Source organism: Melanerpes formicivorus, unplaced genomic scaffold (genome assembly GCF_026170545.1).
Source record: "Melanerpes formicivorus ecotype bairdi unplaced genomic scaffold, bMelFor1.0.p_v2 SCAF_1, whole genome shotgun sequence".
NCBI classification, from domain to species: domain Eukaryota; kingdom Metazoa; phylum Chordata; class Aves; order Piciformes; family Picidae; genus Melanerpes; species Melanerpes formicivorus.
The window spans coordinates 39087469-39113417 of record NW_027142353.1 but is presented as its reverse complement, the minus strand read 5'-3'; the positions used below and the strand labels follow the sequence as shown (position 1 = coordinate 39113417).

At 42.7% G+C, this 25949-nt stretch overlaps 1 long non-coding RNA gene across 1 annotated transcript in view; it reads right to left on the bottom strand.

The window, feature by feature from the left end:
* LOC137441300 (uncharacterized) overlaps positions 1-25949 on the bottom strand; it is a 96807-nt gene that overhangs the window by 18185 nt on the left and 52673 nt on the right. The window contains exon 3 of the long non-coding RNA XR_010987379.1: positions 18556-18698. This is a non-coding gene — a long non-coding RNA (uncharacterized lncRNA). The remainder of the gene's footprint in view (positions 1-18555; positions 18699-25949) is intronic.

The following is a 25949-nucleotide window of genomic DNA, read 5'->3' as shown; positions in this document are numbered from 1 at the left end:
GCTGCTTTCATAATCATTCCTGACTCTAGTGAGCATTTAGGACAAATTGCTTTCCCTGTGGGAATAGCTCTCATTATAAATCATCTTCCTTACTAAATCATATATATCTTGGAGTGAAATGGACACTGATAGAGTGATAGTCTCTGCAAGAATTAATATCCAAAAGTGTTATGCCAGACTTGAACATTTGGTCATTTTCACTGTTTACTGTTGTACCGCCTGACTAAAGCTGGGGAAAAAAAGTTAAGACCAATGGATTAAAGTGCAACTATGGAAGAGAACAACTACAGGACACCAAAACTAATGACTTTAACTACTCTGCTGACAGAATACTGTGCTGGAACTACAAAGTAGTAGAATGTAGTAGTAATACTAGAAAGTACCTGAGGCACTAGAAAAATATTAAGGTACTAGAAAGTACCTCCAAAGATTGAGAATGTAGGTCCCTTGGCAAATCCTTTTATGGTAATCATACTTCACTTTTCTAATCACATCTGCTTGAATTACATGAGCTGCAACAAGCCTTTGTTTCTTGATAAGACTTTTCCATCTGTGCATTATGTTCCAGGGCAAATATTTACACCAGGTCATTAAGTTGTCTCAATTTCTGTTTTAGTATCTGCTGCACATCACTTGTCCATACCTTTATTCATGCTTATAACTTAACTCTGAATGCTGCAATATTTTTTAATCTGTTCATTTAGAGAACGGCATGAAAAAGTTGTTTGGTTTAGGAACTTTCAACTGACAGAAAAATCATCACTAAAATTTTTGGTAACCAGTCATTATCAACTACGTCTTCAAATACCTGGAAAAATGCAGTTCAGAGCACAGTAATGAATCATTGAAGAGCTTTTTCTAAAACAGTTTATGAGGGATGATTTTAGCACAAGACTAGCTTACCTCTGAATTAAAAAAAAATGAGGTACTTGTAGAAACTTTGAGAATGCCTTCATGAGAGCTGGTAAGGGCTCTCAACTTGCTGCCCTGAGTCAAGCCACGAACGATCCACCAGGACATTCTGTGGAAACCGAGGGGAATTGGCACAAGAGGAGGACAGGGCCAGCCCAGCTGAAGTGCTTCTATGTGAATGTGCGCAGCTTGGGCAATGAACAGGATGAGTTAAGGGCCACTGTGCTGCTTGGATGCCACGACATAGTGGCTATTACTGAAACTTGGTAGGATTATTCCCATGACTGGAATGTAGGGATAGATGGGTACAAGCTCTTTAGGAAGCATAGGCAGGGAAGGAGAGGAGGAGGTGTTGACCTCTATGTCAATAACCAGCTGGAATCAGTGGAGCTCCACCTGGGGAGGGATGATGAGCTGGTTAAGAGTGTATGGGTTAAAATTAAAGGCAGGACAGTGGAAGGAGATACTACTGTGGGGGTCTCCTACAGGCCACCTGACCAGCAGATCCAAGCAGATGAGGCCCTCCACAGGCAAACAGAAGTGGCTTCCAGGTCACAAGCCCTGGTCCTCAAGGGTGATTTCAACCACCCTGACACCTGCGGGAGGGACAACACAGCAAGGCACCAGCAATCCAGGATGTTCCTGGACTGCATAGAAGACAACTTCCTCCTCCAAATAGTAGAGGAACCAACAAGAAAAGGTGCTATGCTGGACCTTGTTTTCATCAACAGGGAAGGGCTGGTAAGCAATGTGAGGCTCAGAGACAGCCTTGGCTGCAGTGACCATGAAGCAGTTGAATTTGATATCCTCAGGGCAATCAGGAGGAAGTATTCTAAGCTTACGACCCTAGACTTTAGGCGTGCAGATTTTGATCGCTTCAGGGATCTGCTAGCCAAAGTGTTGTGGGACAAAGCCCTGGAGGGAAGAGGGACGCAGGACAGCTGGTCAGTATTCAAGGACCACCTCCTCTGTGTCCAGGAGCTATGTATACCAACAAAGAGAAAAGCAGGTAAGAATGCTAGGAGGCCTGCCTGGATGGGCAAGGAGCTACTGGACACACTATTACTTAAAAAGAAGTGGATAGAAGGACAGCTAGAACAGGGGGTATATAAGGAAGCTGCCTGAGCAGCAAGAATCCTGGTTAGGAAAGCCAAAGCAGAGTTCGAATTGAATCTAGCCAGGGAGGTTAAAGGGAACACTAAGAACTTCTACAGGTATATTAATGGGAAGAAGAAGACTAGGGAAGGTGTGGGCCCCCTCAGAAAGGAAAATGGTGACATGGTCACAAGTGATGAGGAAAAGGCTGAGGTACTCAACTTCTTTACCTCAGTCTTCACTGCAAGGGCCTCTAGCCACACTCCTGATGTTATGGAAGACAATGCCAGGGACGGGGAGGAAGAACTGCCCATTGTAAGTGAAGATTAGGGTCGTGATCACCTGAAGAACCTGAAAGTGTTCAAGTCCATGGGACCCAATAGGATACACCCACGGGTACTGAGAGAACTGGCAGATGAGGTTGCTAAACCCCTCTCTATTATATTTCAAAAGTCATGGCAATCTGGTGAAGTCCCCACAGACTGGAAAAGGGGAAACATTGCCCCCATCTTCAAAAAGGGTAAGAAGGAGGAACCAGGGAACTACAAGCCAGTCAGTCTCACCTCTGTGCCTGGAAAGATCATGGAGCAGATCCTCCTGGAGGCACTGGCTCAGAAGAATAGTGAAGAAGTGATTGGGAACAGTCAACATGGCTTTGCCAAGGGCAAATCCTGCCTGACCAACCTGGTGGCCTTCTATGAGCAGGTGACAAAATTAATAGATGAGGGGCGAGCAACTGATGTCATTTACCTGGACCTGAGCAAAGCCTTCGACACTGTCCCGCACCACATCCTGGTCTCCAAACTGGTGACACATGGCTTTGATGGGTGGACCACTAGATGGATAAGGAACTGGCTTGATGGATGGACCCAAAGACTGGCTGTCAATGGCTCCATGTCCCAGTGGAGGCCAGTGACAAGCGGAGTCCCTCAGGGATCAGTCCTGGGACCTGTCTTGTTCAGCATCTTTGTGGGGGACATGGACAGTGGCATTGAGTGCACCCTCAGCAAGTTTGCTGATGACACCAAGCTGTGTGGTGCAGCAGACACGCTGGAGGGAAGGGAGGCATCCAGAGGGACCTTGACAGGTTGGAGAGGTGGGCACAAGCCAATCTCATGAGGTTCCACAAGAGCAAGTGCAGGGTCCTGTATCTGGGTTGAGGCAATCCCAGGCACAAATCCAGGCAGGGCAGTGACTGGCTGGAAAGCAGCCCTGAGGAGAGAGACTTAGGGGTGCTGGTGGACAAAAAGCTCAACATGAGCTCTCAATGGGCACTTGCAGCCCGCAAAGCCAATCATATCCTGGGCTGCACCAGGAGAAGTGTGGCCAGCAGGTCAAGGGAGGTGATCCTCCCCTTCTACTCAGCTCTGGTGAGGCCCCACCTGGAGTACTGCCTCCAGTTCTGGAGCCCTGTGGCCGGTTGACGTTGCCCCCTTAAGAAAGGGAATATGGTGGACGGAAGTTGGTAAACGGAAGGAATAGTCTAAACTAATTTCATTGGACGAGTGGGAGGAAGCACTTCTGAGCTGGGACTATACTGGACATTTCCAGCACTTCTCAGTCAGTCTTGCTTCCGCCTCTTCTTCAGGCAACAGCTTTCTGTCCTGGGCTTTCTGCCAACGCCTCGGCCTTGAAAACCAGATAACAGGCCTGTATACTAACTCCCTTCCAATTAACACAAACTGCTTCTAACTTTTTTTTCCTCTCTTCTCTTTCTCTTTCTATCCCATTCTGGGGAAAGGGGGGGAAGAGAGGGGAGAGAGGAGGTGGGGGACCCCTCTCTGCCGAGGGGGGCACTCTCATTTCTGTGTTACTCTGTTGTATATCTTTGTATATATTGTAGATATTGTAAATTTGTAAATATTCCCCTGCATTCCCTACATCGCTTTGTAAATATAGCTCCACTGCTTTGCTAATTCAGCTTGCGAGTTTTTTTTCCTTTCCCTTCAATTTTTTTTTTCCTTTTACTTTACAAGGGGGAAGGGAGGAGGCTTCTCGGCCTTACCTTCCACCCACCACATTTTTTTATTGGCGCCCAACGTGGGGCAGATAATTAGTTTAATTTATTATTTGATTGATTTAGTGTTTTCTAGCTGAATTAGCAAACATGAAGGTATTGTGGTTTGTGGAGCGATTATTCTTTTCAATTTTTGGGGCTCTGGTCTACAGGTATTGTTTGGGTTTGATTTTGGATTACCTGGGTAAATATTTGGTGCGGACAATTTATACGTGGGTTATGTATAGAGTTAAATTATGGTATGGAAAATGTATTAATTTATTATGGCCAGTGAGATACAGGAATGTTACATCCACCACTCTCCCAATTGAGATAAAGAGTTTTAAGATTCCGCCTGAGGAGACAGTAACTTTAGGTGATGCCTGGGATCCAAAGGTGATTTATTTCATGTCTATAATTCTGCTGCTGGTGATAACTAATGTGTTTTCTCTGTATTCCTTGTGGCGAGAGAAAAAGGTGTCCAGGGCGTGTTTTGTTATTAAAACTAGATCAAAAAGAAAACGCCGTGGCTCTCGATCAGTCCCAGAGTCATCTAGTGATGAGGACTGTGGAGAACCCGTGTCAGTTAAAAAGAAGGCTAAAAAGTTAATTGGTAAGGCAGCTCTAAATGACTTTGCTGATTCTGGCAAGCAGCCAAGGGCATCGGCTGGTATCAACATGGCACCTACTCCTTCTCCCATTCCTTCTCCTTCTTCTTCTCCATCGGCCATTAATGGAGCAACGTCACTTCCACCCACTCCCTCGGTGGGACCGGAAGTCACTGCCCCAGCAGCTGATTTATGTCAGGACCTGTCAGCTTCCATTAAGGTGGCTGTAAATTCAAACACAGCTCCAGTTAAGGTGGCTCCTTTAAAGACTAGAGCTGGAAAGGGCAAAGATGGAGAAGAAGAGGAGGAGACTGATCCTGGTGAGGGGCCCTCTACTCTAAAAGATCCTGCTCAGGAGGAAGAGAAGGTTTGTTTTAAAGATCTAGCTAACCTAGTGAGATCAAAGCAAGATAGAGATGAAGCTAGGAAGGCAGCTGGCAAAGGTGGTTCTCAGCTTAAAGAGATCCTTAGGAGAATGACAGCAGGATTTTATGGGCAAAGAATTCAGGGAGATGAAGATGAAGATGATATTACGGACTGTTCGTCACCACGGGAGGAATTGAGAAATGTCCGTAAAGATTTCACCAGGGCAGATAAGGAGCCAGTTCTAGCTTGGCTTAGTAGGTGTTATGATACAGGTGCTTCAGCTCTAACAGTTGGAGACAAGTCAGCAGCTCAGTTAGGAACTCTCTCAAGGGACAATGGAATAGATAGACATCTAGGTGAAGCTCTCGGTAAGGTTAATCTGTGGATACGCCTTTTAATAGCGGTTGCCCTGAGATACCCTTCCCGAGATGATCTTCCATGGAATCCTAAACCCTGGACTACCATAGATGAGGGAATTAAGCGCTTGAGAGAATTACTTGCTCCTTCTAATTATGCAAACATTCTGGCAAGCAGAATTGTGTCAAGAAGTTATGGTGGAGCTTCTCCTACGGTTGGCCAATTCAGTGATCAAATGAGACAATTGGAGGATAGCATGACACGTGGTTCTTTGGTTTCAGCCATTAAAACTATGTCTGGTGATATTCAGAATTGCATAAGAGAGTTAAAAGATTCCATATACCAATTGGCACAGAAGGATAATTTCAATTCTTCCTCCAGATGGGTACAAGTTTCATCTGTGAGGAATACACGTCCTCCAAGGAGGTCATTCCAAAACAGGACATTCCAAAACAGGACATTCCAAAACAGGTCATTCCAAAACAGACCACCAAGGCAATCACGTAGAACTATTTGGATAACTCTGCGTGATCAGTTTGGTGAGAACATGAACCGCTGGGATGGCCAACCAACTTCTAATCTTTTCAGGAGACTGAGGGAATTGCAAAGTGGCAGAACCCAAGGTAGCAATACCAGAAGGGTAGCTGTTACTTCCACAGTTCCCCAGAACGACTCTTATGGCTCCAACAGTGGCTCCAGTTATAACATGCAAAGTTATAACCCTGCACAATATGTGCAATGCACATGTGCGCATGTTCCCCATAACTAGGGGTGCCCTGCCTCCTGCCAGGGGGAGGAGAGGGATTACAGAGATAACAGAATCTATTGGGATGTGTACATCCAGTGGCCTGGCACTTCACAATTTCGGAAGTACAGGGCCTTGGTTGACACAGGAGCTCAGTGCACCATAATACCATCAAATTATCAGGGATCAGAGTCTATAACTATTCTGGGAGTCACTGGTGGATCTCAAGAGTTAAGTAAGGTAGAGGTTAATATAAGTTTAACTGGTAAACAATGGAGGAAGCATACAGTTGTGACCGGACCTGACGCACCTTGTATTTTGGGAATTGATTTTCTGAGAGAAGGGCGTTTCAAGGACCCTAGAGGTTATAAATGGGCTTTTGGAGTAGCTTCTATAGAAATTGATGGACAAAAATTGAAGCTGTCTGCCAGACCTGAACTTTCTGATGAATCTGCAGTTGTGGGACAACATAAGATACAGGACATTAAATTGCCGGTTGCTTCTCAGACTGTGCATCACAGACAATACAGAACCAACCGTGACTCTTTGTTGCCCATTCAGAATCTGATTCGTCAGTTGGAAAGTCAGAAAGTCGTCAGCAAAACTCATTCACCTTTCAACAGTCCAGTGTGGCCTGTGCGGAAGCAGAATGGAGACTGGCGTCTGACGGTAGACTACCGAGCCCTAAATGAAGTGACACCACCTATGAGTGCAGCAGTACCAGACATGATGGAGCTACAGTATGAGCTGGAATCCAAAGAGGCCAAATGGTATGCTACCATAGACATTGCTAATGCATTTTTCTCTATTCCCATAGCAGAGGAATGCAGGCCTCAGTTTGCTTTCACCTGGAGAGGAATCCAGTACACTTTCAACAGATTGCCAATGGGCTGGATCCACAGCTCAAGCATCTGTCATGCAGTGATCCACGATGCTCTGGAGAAAGGCGGTGCTCCAGAACACATCCAGTTCATCGATGATATCATCGTCTGGGGAAAAACTGCTGAGGAAGTCTTCGAGAAAGGTAACAAAATCATTGACATTCTTCTGAATGCAGGTTTTGCCATCAAGCGAGACAAGGTGAAAGGACCTACCACAGAGATTCAGTTTCTGGGAGTGAGGTGGCAAGATGGACGCCGACACATTCCAGTGGATGTGGTAAATAGAGTCTCTACCATGGCAAGTCCCACAAACAAACAAGAGACCCTACGTTTCTTGGGGATAGTGGGATTTTGGAGACTGCACATTCCTGGATACAGTCAGATTGTGAAACCTCTGTATGATGTGACTCGAAAGAGAAACCATTTCCACTGGGGACCTGAACAACAAGCAGCCTTTGACCAAATAAAGCAAGAAGTAATTCAAGCAATGGGTCTGGGACCAGTCCGAGATGGTCCAGACATTAAGAACATTTTGTACACGGCTGCAAGTGACAATGGTCCAACCTGGTGCTTGTGGCAAAAAGCTCCAGGTGAGACACGTGGACGACCTCTTGGTTTCTGGAGTCGAGGTTACAGAGGTTCAGAGGCTAACTATACTCCAACAGAGAAAGAAATTTTAGCTGCCTATGAAGGAGTAAAAGCATCTTCTGAAGTGATTGGAACTGAATCACAACTTCTTCTAGCTCCCAGATTACCAGTTTTGAATTGGATGTTCAAAGGCAAAGGATCCACACCACATCATGCCACAGACTCAACATGGTCTAAGTGGATGGCTCTGATAACACAGAGAGCTCGAATGGGAAATCTTGAAAGACCTGGTCTAGTGGAGGTGATCTCAAGTTGGCCTGAAGGTATCAACTGTGCCAAACCTCCAGAGGAGAAAGTGACTCGTGCTGAGGAAGCTCCTCCTTACAATGACCTTTCTGATGATGAAAAGAAATATGCTTTGTTCACAGACGGTTCCTGTCGTCTTGTTGGAAACAAGCGAAGGTGGAAGTCTGCAGTGTGGAGTCCAACACGCCGAGTTGCAGAAGCGAAAGATGGAGAAGGAGAATCCAGTCAGTTTGCAGAGGTAAAAGCTGTCCAGCTAGCTCTTGACGTGGCTGAACGTGAGAGATGGCCAAAGCTTTATCTCTACACCGACTCATGGATGGTAGCCAATGCTCTATGGGGTTGGCTAAAGAACTGGAAAAAGAGTGGTTGGCAGAGAAAAGGAAAACCCATTTGGGCAGCCAACCTGTGGCAGGACATTGCTGATCGAATCGAGAGAATTCCAGTGAAAGTGAGACACATCGATGCTCACATTCCTAAGAGCAAAGCTACTGAGGAACAGCAACACAACCATCAGGCAGATCTAGCTGCAAGAGTTTCTCAAGTAGACATGGACTCTAATCTTGATCTCGACTGGAAACACCGAGGTGAGATATTCTTAGCTCGGTGGGCTCACGATTCGTCAGGACATCAAGGCAGAGATGCAACATACCAATGGGCTCGTGACAGATCCATAGACATTTCCATGGATGCTATCACGCAAGTCATCCATGACTGTGACATTTGTGCTGCTATTAAGCAGGCAAAACGACTTAAGCCCTTGTGGTATGGTGACAGATGGTCTAAGTACAAGTATGGTGAAGCTTGGCAGATTGACTACATCACTCTACCACGTTCTCGTTCTGGTAAGCAATACGTGCTTACTATGGTAGAGGCAAACACTGGGTGGTTGGAAACTTATCCAGTTCCACATGCAACTGCACGCAACACCATTCTTGGTCTGGAGAGACAGATCCTGTGGAGACATGGAACTCCGGAGAGGATCGAGTCAGACAACGGAACTCATTTCAAGAACAACCTTGTAAAGAGCTGGGCAAAAGAGCACGGTATTGAGTGGATATTCCACATTCCCTACTATGCACCAGCTTCAGGGAAGATTGAACGCTACAACGGTTTGTTGAAGACCACTCTTAAAGCCATGGGGGGTGGATCTTTGAAAAACTGGGAGAAACATTTAGCACAAGCAACCTGGCTGGTAAATAGTAGAGGTTCAGTGAACCGAGCTGGACCTGCACATTCAGATTTGCTACGGAAAGTAGAAGGTGATAGAGTTCCTGTTGTTAGAGAAAAGAATCTGTTAGGTAAAACTGTTTGGGTATTTTCACCCTCAGGAGAGGCTAAACCTGTCCGAGGGGTGGTTTCAGCTGAAGGTCCGGGTCACACTTATTGGGTAATGCAAGAGAATGGTGAAATTCAGTGTATTCCACAAAGAAATTTAACTTTAGCTGAAAGAGGTTAATTTCAAACTGTTGTATAGCTACATCGCGTCCAGAGGAAGAATCAACGAGGAATCTACGGTGCACGAACCCTGAGAGCCCTGAGTCAACTAAGAGACCCTGAGAATTCCCTGTTTTCCTTTTCTTCGCTTCGTCGGTGAAGAAATGAACTGTTTTCCATTTTTCTCATTTTCTGATTTTCTTGGACTTTTGAATCATCTACATCTGAGCATAGCCGGAATGGACTATGAACTTTACTCACGAACTGTAAATATCGTTTTGGATTGGATGGACAGTATGAACAACCAATGAAATTGTTTAGAAGGGGTGGACTGTGGCCAGTTGACGTTGCCCCCTTAAGAAAGGGAATATGGTGGACGGAAGTTGGTAAACGGAAGGAATAGTCTAAACTAATTTCATTGGACGAGTGGGAGGAAGCACTTCTGAGCTGGGACTATACTGGACATTTCCAGCACTTCTCAGTCAGTCTTGCTTCCGCCTCTTCTTCAGGCAACAGCTTTCTGTCCTGGGCTTTCTGCCAACGCCTCGGCCTTGAAAACCAGATAACAGGCCTGTATACTAACTCCCTTCCAATTAACACAAACTGCTTCTAACTTTTTTTTCCTCTCTTCTCTTTCTCTTTCTATCCCATTCTGGGGAAAGGGGGGGAAGAGAGGGGAGAGAGGAGGTGGGGGACCCCTCTCTGCCGAGGGGGGCACTCTCATTTCTGTGTTACTCTGTTGTATATCTTTGTATATATTGTAGATATTGTAAATTTGTAAATATTCCCCTGCATTCCCTACATCGCTTTGTAAATATAGCTCCACTGCTTTGCTAATTCAGCTTGCGAGTTTTTTTTCCTTTCCCTTCAATTTTTTTTTTCCTTTTACTTTACAAGGGGGAAGGGAGGAGGCTTCTCGGCCTTACCTTCCACCCACCACAAGCCCCTATTACAAGAGGGATCTGGACGTGCTAGAAAGTGTCCAGAGAAGAGCCACGAGGATGATCAGAGGGCTGGAGCACCTCTCCTATGAGGACAGACTGAAGGAGTTGGGGCTGTTCAGTCTGGAGAAGAGAAGGCTCCCAGGTGACCTAATTGTGGCCTTCCAGTATCTGAAGGGGGCCTACAAGAAGGCTGGGGAGGGACTTCTCAGGATCTCAGGTAGTGATAGGACTAGGGGGAATGGAATGAAGCTGGAGGCGGGGAGATTCAGGCTGGATGTGAGGAGGAGGTTCTTCACCATGAGAGTGGTGAAACCCTGGAATGGGTTGTCCAGGGAGGTGGTTGGGGCCCCATCCCTGGAGGTGTTTAAGATCAGGCTGGATGAGGCTCTGGCCAGCCTGATGTAGTGTGGGGTGTCCCTGCCCATGGCAGGGGGGTTGGAACTAGATGATCCTTGGGATCCCTTCCAACCCTGACTGATACTATGATACTATACTATGAGACAAGGTGGTAGATGAGCATATTGATGCCCCTTCCAAATTCAGGTGCAAAGGCATAGTTTTGGCTGTGTCCTGGTTTTGCTCAAACAGAGGCTTATCAAAGGTTAGCTGCAGGATGTTAGCAGTTCTGAGTCAGCCAGGACAACTGACCTGGGTTAGCTACAGGTTTTTCCCATAGCATGAGTGCCACAGTCAGTATAGTTTGCTATAAGTTTCCTGAGGAAAGGGCAGCCTCCTCCTTGGCATCCTACTGAACCTTTTCCTCTCCTTGAGGGATGTCTTGTGACTGCTTCACTTTTGCTGGGATGAGTGTAACTGTATTTGGTATTGACATTGGTATTAATTTGTATATTTCATTAAATATGTTTCACCCTGTGGATCTTCTTTTCTTCATTCCCCTTCTCTGCTGGGGAGGGGTCACTGGGTGTGGTTGTCTTAGGCTATACCTAGAAAATTTTCCACTGAACTTGAACAGAAAGTAGTAGAATGCAAATAAATTACCATTGGATGCAAAAGGGAAAATAACGATCAGGTCTAAATAATCCCATTGGACAGATATCCAACATAAAGTTAGTGTGTATAAACTAACTTTCTTTCCTTTTGCTTCCTCTGCTCTGGCAGATACTGGCTTCTGGCTTTCTGCTGGCTTTGCTAACCTTGGCCGCATTGCTTTATTGTGGCTAAGTATTAACAAACAGTGCTCTTTGTTTTTCTCCATTCTTCTCTTGCCCCTTTTACAGAGGGAAAGGGAGCAGGGAAGGGGAAGCTGTTGGTAGCCCCCAGACTTGTCCAGGGGGTTCTTGTGCTGTTTATAAATTGTAAATATATGCAAATAGTATTTATTTTGTATATATTAATTGCATTCAATATTTTAGATTGTAGTTCTATCTTGGTTTGCTTCATTTGCTTCCATCTGAGTTAGTCTGGCAATTTTATATTGGGGGAGAATTTTCAACCCACCAGACTGGGTGATAGAAGGACTGACATAGTTTAACCCCAGGTGTGGGGTAAATATAGACAGACTGGCATAGATTTAATTTTCTTCATATCACCTAATATGGGGCTATGTTTTGGAATTGCACTGAAAACAGTGTTGATGACATGGGGACATTTTAATTATTGCTGAGCAGTGCTTACATAGTATCAAGGCCTTTTCTACCTCTTATACTACCCTGCCAGGCAATAGGCTGGGAGTGACCAAGAAGTTGGGAGTGAGCACAGCTGGGAGAGCTGACCACAAATGACCAAAGGGATATTCCATACCATGTGCTGTCATGCTCAGCATAGTCAGCTGGGGGACATTCAGAGTGATGGTATTTGTATTTCCAAGTAATTGTGTTCCTGATGGAGCCCTGCTTTCCTGAAGGTTGCTGAGCACCCATCTGCCAATGGGAAGTAATGAACAAACTCCTTGGTTTGCTTTGTTGGCATGCATAGCTTTTGCTTTACCTATTAAACTGTCTTTTTCTTGACTCGTGAGGTTTCTCATTTCTACTCTTCCATTTCTCTCCACGCAGGGGGAGTGAGTGAGCAAGCAAGGAGCTCTGTGAGTCTCAGTTGCCACCTGGGGCTAAACAATGACACCAGTAAAGACTCAGGTTGGCTTAGCAGCTTCTGAAGATCACCAACTGATTGTATGCCATGTAAATTTGGCATCATACAAATTTACTTCTTGAGGAAACAGCAAGAAGTGTGACCTAGAAGGAAGAAATCAGAAGAGACAATAAATGAGGATTCTCTGAGAATGGATGAGGAGATACCAGAGGCCTTGAGACAGCTCTAAGGACAGATCTATTTGCTAAAATGGAAATGTAAGTGCTGTGTTAATTGTATACACATTGCAGTAAGGACTTAGCAGATCAGGGCAGCCTAGGAATGGCTGGTCTACCTGGAAAAAAAAAAATATGAACGAGCATAGTCAAGGTGTATGATTTTCAGCTGACTCTGACAAACTTTAAAAGTGCAGATCTGTGGAAGCCTGTCAGATAAAAAATCCTATTCACTTGACTAGTTCAACAGGAACATCAGTTTGGCTGAATGAGTTTGTGTTCTCAAAATCATAATCTCCAAAGTCTGACTCCTGCATAATGTGTTTTTCATGTCATATTATTTATTTATCAGTAGTCCTGCCTAACCAGGGAGGTCCCAGTTGACTGGAGGTTAGCAAGTTGGATGTTCATCTACAAGAATGGCCAGAAGGAGGATCTCAGGAACTACTAATCTGACCTCAGTGCCAGAGAAGGTTATGGAACAAATTGTCTTGAGTTGCCATCACAGAGCATGTACAGGACAAGCAGGTGCTCAAGCTCAGTGGGCATGCATTTATGAAAAGCAAGTCCTGCTTGACTAGCACCATCTCTTCTATGACAAGGGGATCTGCTTAGTGGGCAAGGAAAAGACCATGTACTTGTCTATGTAGAAAGTAGTGAAGCCTTTTATACTGGTTCCCACAGCATCCTCCTGGGGAAACTGCTCATGACTTAGACAGGTACACTTTTTGCTGGGTAAAAACTGGTTGGATAGCTGAGCCCAAAGAGTGGTGGTGAATAGACTTAAATCTGGTTGGTAGCCACTCACAGATGGTGTTCCCTAGGGTTCAGTACTGGGGTCAGTTCTCTTTAATAACATTTGATGACCTGGACAAGTGGATTGGGGGCACCCTTTGTATTTTTGCAGATGAAACCAAATTAGGTGACAGTGCTGATGTGCTTGAGGGTAGGGAAGCTCTACAGAGGAACCTAGACAGACTGGATCAGTGGGCTAAGGCAAATCGTATGAGGTTCAACAAGGCCAAGTGCCAAGTCCTGCACCTGGATTACAACAACCCCAGGCAATGCTTGAGGCTTGGGGAGGAGTGGCTGGAAAGCTGCCTGGCAGAAAGACTTGAGATTATTAGCTGACAGCCATCTGAATGTGACCCAGCAGTGGGCTTAGGTGGCCAAGAAGGCCAACAGCATCCTGGCTTGTAGTAGAAATAGAGTGGCTGGTAGGACTAGAGAGGTAACTCTGCACTTGTCACTGTTGAAGTTACACCTCGAGTACTGGGTTCAGTTTTGGGTTTCTCACTATGAGAAAGCCATTGAGGTGCTGGAGTGTGTCCAAAAAGGGCAACAAAGCAGGTGAGGAGTCTAGAGCACAAGTCTTATAAGGAGTGGCTGAGGAAATCGGGATTGTTTAGTCTGGAGAAAAAGAGGCTGAGGGGAGACCTTATCACTCTCTGCAACAACCTGAAAGAAGGTTGTAGCAAGGTAGAGGCTGGCCTTTTCTCCCAAACAATAAGCAACAGGATAATAGGAAATAGTCTCAAGTTGCACTAGAAAAGGTTTAGATTGGACATTAGGAAACAATTCTTCATAGAAATGGTTGTTAAGCACTGGAACAGGCTTCTCACTGGTACAGGCTTCTCAGTGAAGCATCCCTGAAGGAATTTAGAAGACGTAGATGTGGTGCTTAAAGATGTTGTTTATGGTGGACTTGGCGGTGCTGGGTTAATGGTTGGACTGAGTCTGAAAGGTCTCTTCAAACCTGAATGATTCATGAGTATTTTGTTCTGGACTGAAGCTGGGGAGAGTTGAGTTCCTGAATGATGGATTGAAGGAATATGTGTAATCATTGCATTTGATAAATTAACTTGATTTTCAGTTCAAGTTAAATACTTTTCATATTTTAAGGTTAAATAGGAACAATTTATTATTTTTTTTTCCCTCTAATAGCACAGACTAGTGCAGACTTGGAACAAAGTATGTTGGTTTTGCTTGAGTAAGTCTTCTATCTTCCTGTTCTGGTGATAACCAACATAATCTATTAAAAAAATGACAGAAAAAAGATTCACTAGATGTAGTGCATATTGCAATCAACTTTGCTGCAACCACACCTGTGCCTTTACATGTTCCTTGATGATCCTGACCTGCGTGCTTAGCTTCCCAGCCTGACCTAGGACCTGCCTCATTCCTGTGACTTCTTTGGTCACCTGACATTTATTAGTGATGACAGACCTGCTCTGCTCCGGCTGCTTTTGACTGATGCCATGGTCCAGATCCTGCCTCCCCTCCCCTTGAGGAGCAGCTGTCCTTGCTGCTCCCTGGCTTGGAAAAGCTGATGTTGATCTGCTCTACTTTAGGAAATATTTTAACAGTTAGGTATCCAGTTTCCATAAACATTCTTAAAGAATAGGATAGATCAAATGGGAAAAGTCTAGAAAGGAGTTACAAAATAATCACAGATCAAGAGAGCCGCACTGGCAGGAAGAACTGGAAGAAACAGTTGTTTAGCCTGAGGATGAGAAGAGTCAGAGGAGCAGTCTAAGTATATTTGAAGGACTGCACAAACAGGAGGAGAGTATTCTGCGTATACATGTGTTGGATAGAATGAGAAATCAGAGATTGTAGCATAAGAAAAAGATGATTTACATTTACTAAAGTTATCTAATGATAATGAGGGCAATAGAGTAGAAAAAGTGGCCTTGGGAGGCAGTGGAGTTTTTATTTTCCTAGTGTACACAAATACTAATCAGAAACAATGTGAATATGGTCTTGCCTTAGGATGAGGATGGATTATGTCATCTTCTAAGCTTCATCCTAGGGTGTAAAATCCTTCATTTGTATCACTGAAGACTACTGTTGTGAATGCAGTCATTTCTTGTAGTCCACATCTTGGTGTTCCTCTTCTGCAACATTCCATGTAGGAATCCCATTGCATAGTTCTGCTCCTTACTGTTTGTTCTTTATTGAAACCCTGACTTTCTGAAGATCACTTATGTACAGATGGTCTTTTTCAGTTACACCTGTCATGAATTTATTGAGCTAGATTATCCTTCTTAAGATAGGGGAAAAACAAGGTGAAAATGTTAATGAAGGGAAGAATAATGAACAGTTTTGTAAGAACTATGCTGCTTCTCATCGGTAAAGTATCACACTCATTAAATAGACCTGGGAAGTTCTGTATTTTTGAAGGCACAGTGCCTGCCTCTCCTGTTTTCTGGCTGGTCCATATATTGCAGAAACTGCACCTATCACAATATTTTCAGTGCATGCTGCAATGCATGACAAGCTACTTAATAGTACATATGAGCTCTTATGTTTGTCAATGACTGAAACATAATCAGGGTTGTCTTATGGTTCTTTCAGCTGATTACTTTGCTGGAAGCAGCCATCACAAAAGCAAAAATCATCCTTGTTGAGAAGCATTCTGCCTTCCCAGCAGAAGATGCTGCTCTTTCCCATCACACTCCAGTGTATCACTTACTGAAGGAACTGAGCATATTTCTCTGTATCAATGTTTATCTGGGTAGCCCTGCTATTAGTGTCTGATCTTGCTCAAAGGAAGCAAAGACTCCAGGAAAAGTCTCCAGTGAACAAAGAAGAACATTTAATTCTAATAGCTGAATAACTGCATTTGCTCAGATGGAATCTACTGTGGAAAAAGAAATCACAGTACACAGAGTTCTAGAGAGCTATAATACACAACAAGCAAAAAGCAAAACAAGCAGTACCTTCAGTGGTTTTATTGCGTTAAAACAAACAAAAAACCAAACAAAAACCCAAACAAACAAACAAAACCACCACCCCCCAAAAACAAACAAACAAACAAGCAAACAAACCAAAACCCCAAACACAAAAAAAACAACCAACCCAACAACCCAGAAGGAAACAAACAAAAAACCCCAAACACAAAACACCTTTCAATGATTTCTTGGCTGGTTAAAAATTGCTTTCAGCACACATTAGCAAAAAAGTTACTTTTCCATGCTCTAATACTAAAGGCTATTCCTCAGAATCGAAGTAATCACAGAAGTGATAAATTCTCCTGTTCTCTGGTTTGGAAATCTGAAGAAATGAAAATAAAATGTATTGGAAGATGCATATCTTCTGAAGTTGAAGCATCAGTAGTGCTTCCTCTTTCTTTTCTTTAAAAACACAAGTCAGACCTCCTCCCATTTAACACCTTTTAATGTAGTTGGAGGGTTTTTTTTTCCAAAATCTATTACAAAATAAATGCTGTCTTCTACAATTAACAGAGAACATTGGCGAGTTGCCCAAGTAACTAATCAACATGAAACTTTTATCAAGATGTACTGAAAAGGATATGCATTATTACATGCCAGATTCCAGTAGTTTTCAGATAAGCTGAAATTTCAATCACAAATCAGTTTCTTGCTGTTAAGCTTTGTCTCATTAGAGAAGACAACTAACATCACATTTTATTTTGAGACTCCAGCAAGGAAATGTTTTGCAAATGCTAACATCCTCATAGAAGTATGCACTGTACAGTTGTCTTCATTTATTGCTACCCTGTCCTTCAGATGAAGAAAAAAAAAAAAAAAAGACTTCTGGTTTAATTGCACAGCAACACAGCCAGAAATAGACAAAAATAGTGATATCTGCACGAGAATTTCTCAGCTAGACTGAACATTTCCAGAAAGTGCATAGTACTTTAAGTACCCTATGTGGTAACTGGATGCCAGACCACTTTTGACTGTAGGTGTTCAATAATATCTAATTTATCTCTTTCGCTCTGTTTTCTGTGCTTCCATATCAATCTAGGCTACTAAGGATCCTTTTAGCACCCATTACAGAAGCATTCAGTTCCTTGATCGATTTTCAGTTTATGGAAACAAAGGACTGAATACTTGCTCTTTTTCTTTGTCATGGAGATCCTGAAGCTTAGAACTATGTTAATTTTCATATCACCTTCACAATACTGGGAGCAAGAGTAGGTGCAGTACTTCACAAGCACACATAGTAAGCAGCGTGAATGTGTCCCTTTGTAGACCACAGTTTTGATTTTTGTCCTTATGTTTTACTCAAGAAATAAGGTTTCTAACAGATGCTCCTTCTTTGCTGCTTCTTTTGTATGATAGGCCTTATGATAATTCATCAATGTCATTAGTGGCATCCAGTAAGACTTCCTAACAAACTACAAGTACATAGTCCAAAGAAGTTTGATTATTCAGTTCCTAGAAAGTATGCTAGGTACTCCCTTTGAGTGTCTTCTCAGTTCTCCATCTTCTCCAAAGCAATCACTGTATCCCAGAGACATACTGAGGACTTAGATGTATGAGTGGTCTAGTTATTTGTTGAGGTTTTGGCTTTGTGTCAAATTTTGAGCAGTTATGGTGCATAACTCATTGCTATTTTCTCCCCCCCCCCCCAAAAAAAAAAAAAAGTTATTAAAAAAAATAAATCAAACACAAATACCTGAACACTTGAATCTCCCTTGAAAATCTCCTTGTGACCCTCTGCAGTCAGATCGTGCTCCTTCCCCCCCCCCCCCACTCTAATCCCTCATAATAAATCATTTTTTGTTTGCGTAGCAGACTTTTTCCTCAAGGTGCACCTAAGTCACTGGCTTACACTTCAATAGCTGGTAGTGTGCCCACTGGCTCCAGAGGATCGCAGCTGTTTGTACTCTTTACTGCTCAAACCTGGATGTGCCTACGGGACCTCAAGGTAAAATGTTCATCTGAATATCTGAGGCTGTGTTGTACAATATGTTGTCTAATTTCAACACTGTGGTACACTGACTTCCCTAGAAGGCTTTCTTACTGTAGTCTTTTTGCTTGAAATACTCTGGTGGCTGCAATGCTTTTAGATCCCTGGAATGTGGTAAAGCAAAACCACTTGTAAACAAACATTGCTCTTCATTGACTGGGAAAGGAAGAAGTGAGTAAAGACAGCCCAGGCTGGCAATACGGCAGAATGGGTCAGGCAGATTTTTCTGTTTCAAAAGCACTGACAATCCTCCACTAACCAGGCTGCAAATGCCACCTGGTCCATCCAGCTGTGAAGCCGGTGGTGGCCAGAGCCTGTCTGCAACATTCACTTGCCTTCAGCAGTGATAGCATCCAACACCTTCTATGCACCAGATGAAGGGGGCAGCTGGTCCAAGTGCATCTCTCAAAGAAATGAGAATCTTTTCTTTTGGAGAAGATCAGTAATGCCATAGCAGCATCATCTTCACTGTTTTCACCTGGCAGACACACACACACAAAAAAAAAAAAAAAAAAAAAAAGGAAGAAAAAGAGGTAGGCAGGGCTGTTTCATAATAGTGCTGCTGGTTAAAACCATATTCTGAATCACTGTATCACTGCATGCTATTGCTTCAATAATATATTGCATCAGTATTTCAACAAAGCAGTGTAACTGATACTGCACTGCATCATAAATCTTTCTCCCATCTGCAGCTGTAGAATTTATTGATTATTGGGATGGATATCTGGAAGGAGAAACATACATATCTTGGCATTATTTTTTTTTTTTTTGCCTAATATTTAAGGAATAGGCAGGAAATAAATTCTAGTCTTCCCCTACTCTGCTCACTTATTCCTGTTCTTCAGGTCACTTTCCATCCACCTTCCCCAAGTTCTACTGCAGGACATAAAGCAGCTATTAATTTTCATGCAACAAGGATAGATGCCTACAACCTCTTCTGCCAGTCTACCTAATATTTTCTCCCTAGATATGTCTGGTCTGGGGCCTGAAGGAATATAAAGTTTTCCATCAGATCTGAAGGAAATAGTACAAATCTATACACCTTGGATGGTGCATTCTAATTATGCCTCAGAATAAATTAAATTAAATAAACATGGTCATTGAAAGTCTGATTGTGGGGGGATGATGTATCCAAGGGTCAGACTGTGACTTATGTGAACAATAAAATGAGTTCTGTGGGAGAAAAAGCAGTGGTACTTTGCAGGAGGAAACAAAGTGATGCAGATTTCAAACCAATGTTATGCTACAAAAAGATGAACTTTCCTGGTGGAAATGCTGGGCTGCCTGATATTACAACACTGCCCTCAAGACCTTCTTAACCATACAAGTAATTATTTAAAAATGAATACTCCAAGGAAATAGCCCTGACTATTACCTGGTAATCAGCATGCAATTTAAAGATTCTTTTAATTTTTTTCTATGACCACAGGTAATTTCAATACAGAGTACTCCCATTCTGGACTACCAGTGTCTACACAACTATTCACAGAAATGTTTCGCTCTTTTTCTTGAGAAGATGCATGCCAACTCTCAGACAGAGAACTTCTCATCCTGATACTTGAGAACAAAGAGATTAAAATATTTTTCAGAAGATGAGGAAGGTTGGAATAGGATGACCTTTAAGATTAGTAAATCATCCATTAGGCGGATTCTTCAGTATATTAAGAAAATTAATAAGAGGAGGCTATTAGTGTAGAATAAAAAAAAAAAAAGTTAAGCAAAATGTATGCAAAATAATTGTTCTGAAGTAGCTTCAGATGGATGAAATCCTTTCCTGTGAATGACAAGAACATAAACAGAACAAATCTGAAGAGTTCGTGCATAAAATACAAATAAAAACTAAAAGTCTACAAAGGAACAATCAATTTCAAACAAGTTCTCAATTAGTATGTCATAAGCAAATCACAAACAGCAAACTAATTAAATTACTAGAGAAAATGTTTTCACTGCAATAAGTGAATATAAGTAGCATCTCAGTACTTATTAATTTTAAAATAATTTGTGCTCCTATATTTATTTTCAAAAGTATGAATCTCAGACTTTTATGTAGTTTGACATTTTTGCTATTTTATTCTCATAATATTTTCACTGACCAAAATTTATCAGAGAAGGTATGACTTTGTAAGATACACAGTTTTCCAACTATTTTAGTAGCACTTGACACTTTTTAATTTTGGCAGCAAAATATTAGGTCTCATTATGTCTTCTTCAAATTTAAATATAATTTAAAATGGGGCAAATTTAATGTATTTCAGAGTCTGCCTTTATGTATTTTAATAGTCTCAATTTTTAACTTTGCTAAATGGCCATAGTATAATTCCTTATGGAAAGCACCTTTGCATGTGCTGCAGATTCCCTGTTTTCTGTACAAAACGTGTTCTCAGTAAGGAAGAGGATGTTATATCAGCTTCTGTTATTGTGCTGCTTTGTTCTTACTGAGGCATTTTCAATCCAGAGATATGTCCTGGATGAGGCATTAGCAAGGCACTGTTTTGAGCCACTGCCCCTTTCTCCTCCCTCTCTGTTACAGGGTCTGGATTGAGGTCGAGGAGCCTAATAGGCAGGCACCATTAAGGCTGTCTGGAGGGGAACCTCACACTTCAGAAGAGGCAACCACATTTGTCAGATGCCATGAGAGAAGGCGTGTGCAGTTTACTCGCCGCATAAACTTTTTGAATTGATTGGCGGGATTTGAATGGCTAATGTGCCATTTGGCCGTTCAGTTTTCGAAAAGGGAATTGATAGGGGAAGACCTCCTTTACCTTTTGGATTGCTCATTACACTCATAGCTTGCATGCTTGTAACTCTCTCATCTCTCTCCCCTGTTCCTTAACGGGATTCAAGGCGATGACAAGCACCCTACTTGCTCCTATCTTCAGAGCGATTAGCTTCTTTTGTTTTAGTGGCATAGTGCTCGAGATGGGCCTTCACTGCAGCAGTGTGCTCTCTCATTTAATCTAAATTTATGGACACTGTCCTTTGGACTATAACTATGAACTCAAACACCTCTTCGTTCAGCAAAGGTTTTGGTAGTTAGCAGCTCGGCGGTTCGTGAGTAAATTATGCTATTTTACCTTGTAATTTCTGAGGTTTATAACTTGCTAGCTCTTAGCTCCATTGTGAACTCAATGGCGGTTCATCTATGCCACCCGAGGCAGTAGCGCTATTTGGTTTCGCGCACATAGGGAGATTCCAGTTTGTTCCTCTGTATTCCAAGTTCGCATTGTTCTATACTATTACTCTACTGTTTATTAGCCTTCTACTGTGTGCAAGCAACCTGTCATTGACCAGGCAAATTAACCTGAATAAGATTGGCTCGGGAAAGCAATTTTGATATGTAATAAATAATATGAATATCTTATCATATTTCTGGCAAATAAATTTATATAACTATAGCAAGATACAAAATCCTTCAGTAGATACCAGTCTCTGCAGTGAAAATGTGGACATCCTTTGGTGTCAGTAATCATCCGGCTCCATTGCATATTCGTGTGTTTTTGCAGACCATGGATGAAGAACAATAAAAAAAGCATACCTCTTCTGTTCTCAAATCCCTAGTCTGGTCTGTGGGTTTTATCCAACCTGTGAAGCAATAGGTCAGCTAAACCTGACTTTTATTGACAATATCCTTCAGAAGACACTAAAATAGCTCTTCAAAAGATTCTGCTATTTACTTAATATTTACATACACTTCAAAGGAAATGGGTGCATCATTGTCATATGCTGGTCACACCAAAGTTAGTTTTAGTTCACAAGTTATGACCATTTTCTAATATCCCTCCAGATACACATGTGCAATGTAAAACACACGTGTTAGTTAATTTAGTTCCTGCCTGATGAATTTGTTGGAGAATGGGCTCATGAATTTTTAATAACTTTGCAAACATAAAACCAAATAATGTTATTTTTTTTTTTAAATTATTTTCTGCACAATTTGAGGAATAAAGTAGTTCCTGTACTCCCAACAGAGGGGTCTTCACCAGCTCACTTACTCTGTGTGCCAAGTCAGTACTTCATGATGCTGCCCACATCAATGCCTCCCATCGCAGTGAGAACAGGATAAAGGTTGGTATCTGCTTTGCATTCCAGGTTCATTTTTGCTTTCTGACTATTTGTAGAGAAGAAAGAAACATTATGGCTCTTCTAAGTACTCCAGACTACTTGGAGCCATTGTTCCCTTCGGAGCAAAGATTTTTGAGTGAAAGTACAGGAGGAATGTGAAGGAATTGGTTCTGTTGCTTTCTGGTTTTGTTTGATTTCATTCTATTTTGGATTTCCATGGCTTAAAAATAAGTTAAGCCAATGCCTGCTCTGCAGATTTGACAGCAGCTCTAGTGCAGTCAAGGCCAATGCCCGATTCCTGTGAGATTTAACTTCACATTGCATCTACATCCTATAGTCTGTGCAAAACACAAAAAAGAAAAAGAAAAAAATCCCATTAAGTGTTTTTCTAACTGTATCCACTTCTGCTTTTTCTTTTCACTAAAGCTGCATATTTATGCATTTCATTCCCAGCAATTTAATGTGACTAGGACTTAACATTTTTCCTCTTCTACAAGACAGAAAGTACTGTCACTCTTTAAGAGCTGTTAAAGATAATAATTCCACATCAGCCCCTAGCCATTATTTCTTTCACTGGAATGCAGTTTTCATTCTTGTTGCCCTCTAAGATATTAATTATTCCTCTGAATATGTATGCATTTTCTCAGTGGAAAAAAAACTCCTTTTCATGTTCAACAGTTTAACTCAAGATATTGACTGATTTATTAACTGCGTGTTTCTGATGCCCCACTCATACATGCTGGTCATGCTCACATTCCTGTTTGAGCTGCTGTAGCTTTCCCAGACATTTTGCCCCATCTGGGCTTGGTGTATAGACCACAGTATGATGGGAGGAGGCAAGGTGCAGACTAATTAGCCATGGCTGCACTGGGGTACTTGGCAGCTGAGAAGCTGGGACATGCTGAATCTTGCAGTTCTTCACCAGTAATTTCTGGTAAAGAGCAAGGACACAGGTGAAGTGTCAGCTTCACCCAGGAACACCTGGATATTGGCTGCAGACATAATAGCCTTCACAGGGATGTTTGAATGCTGGGTTTTGAGAAAAATCATCCTTCAAGGCAGTGCTTGAATTACACTGAGAATTTATTGGTTTACTATTATCTCAGACATGTTTTGTTATGACCTCCAGGGAATGAGGCAAGTAGAGCAATTGAAAAGCAGAACAACAATATGGGTAATGCTGATAAGTAGAAAATCCTTGGAGTTGATGAGCAGAAAATAATTTTAAAATTCTTATCAAGTTTAACAAAGAGTTGACAAGAAACTCCCCTTGTCATTGTTACTAGGAATTAAGGAGGGCCTTAAGGAGGGCAAGATTAGATAGATAACCTTTGCATAAATAAGAGGCACCAGGACTTTCTGTAAGACACTTCTGTTATTCTTAGATAGATAACCTTTGTATAGATAGGAAGCACCTGGACTTTCTGTGAAATATTAACATACTTCTGTCATTTTAGATAGATAACTTTTTGCATATAAGTCTATACTGAACCCCCTGAAGACACATGGGTCTTTGGGAAGTATCCCCCCTGAGACCAGTGCTGCTATAAAAGCAAAATATGTGAAACTTACTGAGTTTTTTGCCTTTCTCTGAATCAATTTTGGCGAGCCAGGCAAGAGAACTCTGTTCAGCTGTGGGACCTGTTGAGGAATGGGACCTCTCAGGGTGCCCCCAAGATATTCTCAAAGAGAGCTCCCCTACTCATGAGATCACCACAGGGACAGACAAGACTGCTGGCAAAGAGAAGGCATTGCTTTTATAAAAGGGGTAACTTTGTAAGCCATGAGGGGATGCCCTACACAGGAGAGAGGCATTTATTGCACCCCTAGGTAAAAGAGCTCTTGGGTCAGAACCAGGGGGGTCCCAAAGGTAACTATAAGCATTGTTTATAATTTAAGTTTAGGGTGGCTCCTAAAGACCCTGAAGTATAAGAACAATGTTTTGAATGTGTGGCCAAGTGTGTGTGCAAGTGAAAGACAATAGAACAGAAAATTGTGAATAGGAGTGTGGCCAATAATTTTGTATAAAGGACCGGTCATTATTGCTGTAATTGTCTTTGTTGTGTGTTGTAAAAAGGCAGTACTGTGTTGTATTATGAAATAGGGGGAGACAAAGTAGTGAGATCCCAAGACATATTCCACTTGGTTGTATAAAAAATGAGGCAACTGCAGGCCCTCCAGCAGTGCTTGCTGGCCACAGGAAGGACTGGGCACCGGAGGAGGGGGATTGCCTCAGGGCACAGGAAAAAAAAACCACAAACAAAACCCACCACAAACCACAGGATTTTATTAAAAGCCTTTACATCAGGGTTGTGGGGGTGCTAATTTATGGTAGTAATAATAATGTCAGTTGTGTGCTAAGTGTGACAGTTCTTAATGTGGTGGGTAAGAGCTGTCTTGAGAGGAAAGTGGTGTAAACTTTGCAGTTAATTAGGCAAAGGTTTTTGCTCAGGCACTCTAGCCTGAAAGGCTTTGTGGCTTTGAAAAGCTATGTGTTCAGTAGTTTTGGCAAAACAGAAAGGACATGAAATGAAATTCTGGTAAAGCTGATAAATTGGAGAGTCTAAAGAGGTACCAAATTTTAATTTTGTTTGAAATGTAAATTGACGTGGAAAAAGAAGATGTTTCAGTTGTATGAAGAAAGGCATTCTTTTTGTTCTAGGGTTGGAGGCCCCTATTTGGTTCTGAGAATCTGGGTCTTTAATATTTTGTATATTGGAAAATGATTATTGTTTGAGTGTATTAATTATAAGTTAAAGTTAAAACTATATGGAATTGGACAACACTCCTCCTGAACACCTCCAGTGATGGCGACTCCACCACCTCCTTGGGCAGCCTATTCCAATGAACAATCACTCTCTGTGTAGAACTTCCTTCTAAGCTCCAGCCTAAACCTCCCCTGGCGCAGCCTGAGACTGTGTCCTCTTGTTCTGGTCCCTCATTGCCTGGGAGAAGAGACCAGCCCCTGCTTGTCTACAACCTCCCTTCAGGTAGTTGTAGAGAGCAATAAGGTCACCCCTGAGTCTCCTCTTCTCCAGGCTAAGCAACCCCAGCTCCTTCAGCCTCTCCTCATAGGGCTTGTGTTCCAAGCCCCTCACCAACTTTGTTGCCCTTCTCTGGACACACTCCAGCAAGTCAACATCCTTCCTAAACTGAGGGGCCCAGAACTGGACACAGTACTCGAGGTGTGGCCTCGAGAGGAGGAGACTCAGGGGTGACCTTATTGCTCTCTACAACTACCTGAAGGGGGGTTGTAAACAGGCAGAGGTTGGTCTCTTCTCCCAGGCAGCCAGCACCAGAACAAGAGGACACAGTCTCAGGCTGCGCCAGGGGAAGTTCAGGCTGGAGGTCAGGAGGAAGTTTTACACAGAGAGAGTGATTGCCCATTGGAATGGACTGCCCGGCGAGGTGGTGGAGTCGTCATCACTGGAGGTGTTCAGGAGGAGACTTGACAGGGTGCTTGGTTACATGGGTTAGTTGAATAGGTGGTGTTGGATGATAGGTTGGACGCGATGATCTTGAAGGTCTCTTCCAACCTGGTTTATTCTAGTCTAGTCTAGTCTATTCTATTCTATTCTAACCCATCGCAGTGTGCTCCCATCCAGGCCATGGGCTGGCTGCTTGGCCAGGAGTTTGCTGTGGGGGATGGTGTCAAAGGCCTTGCTGA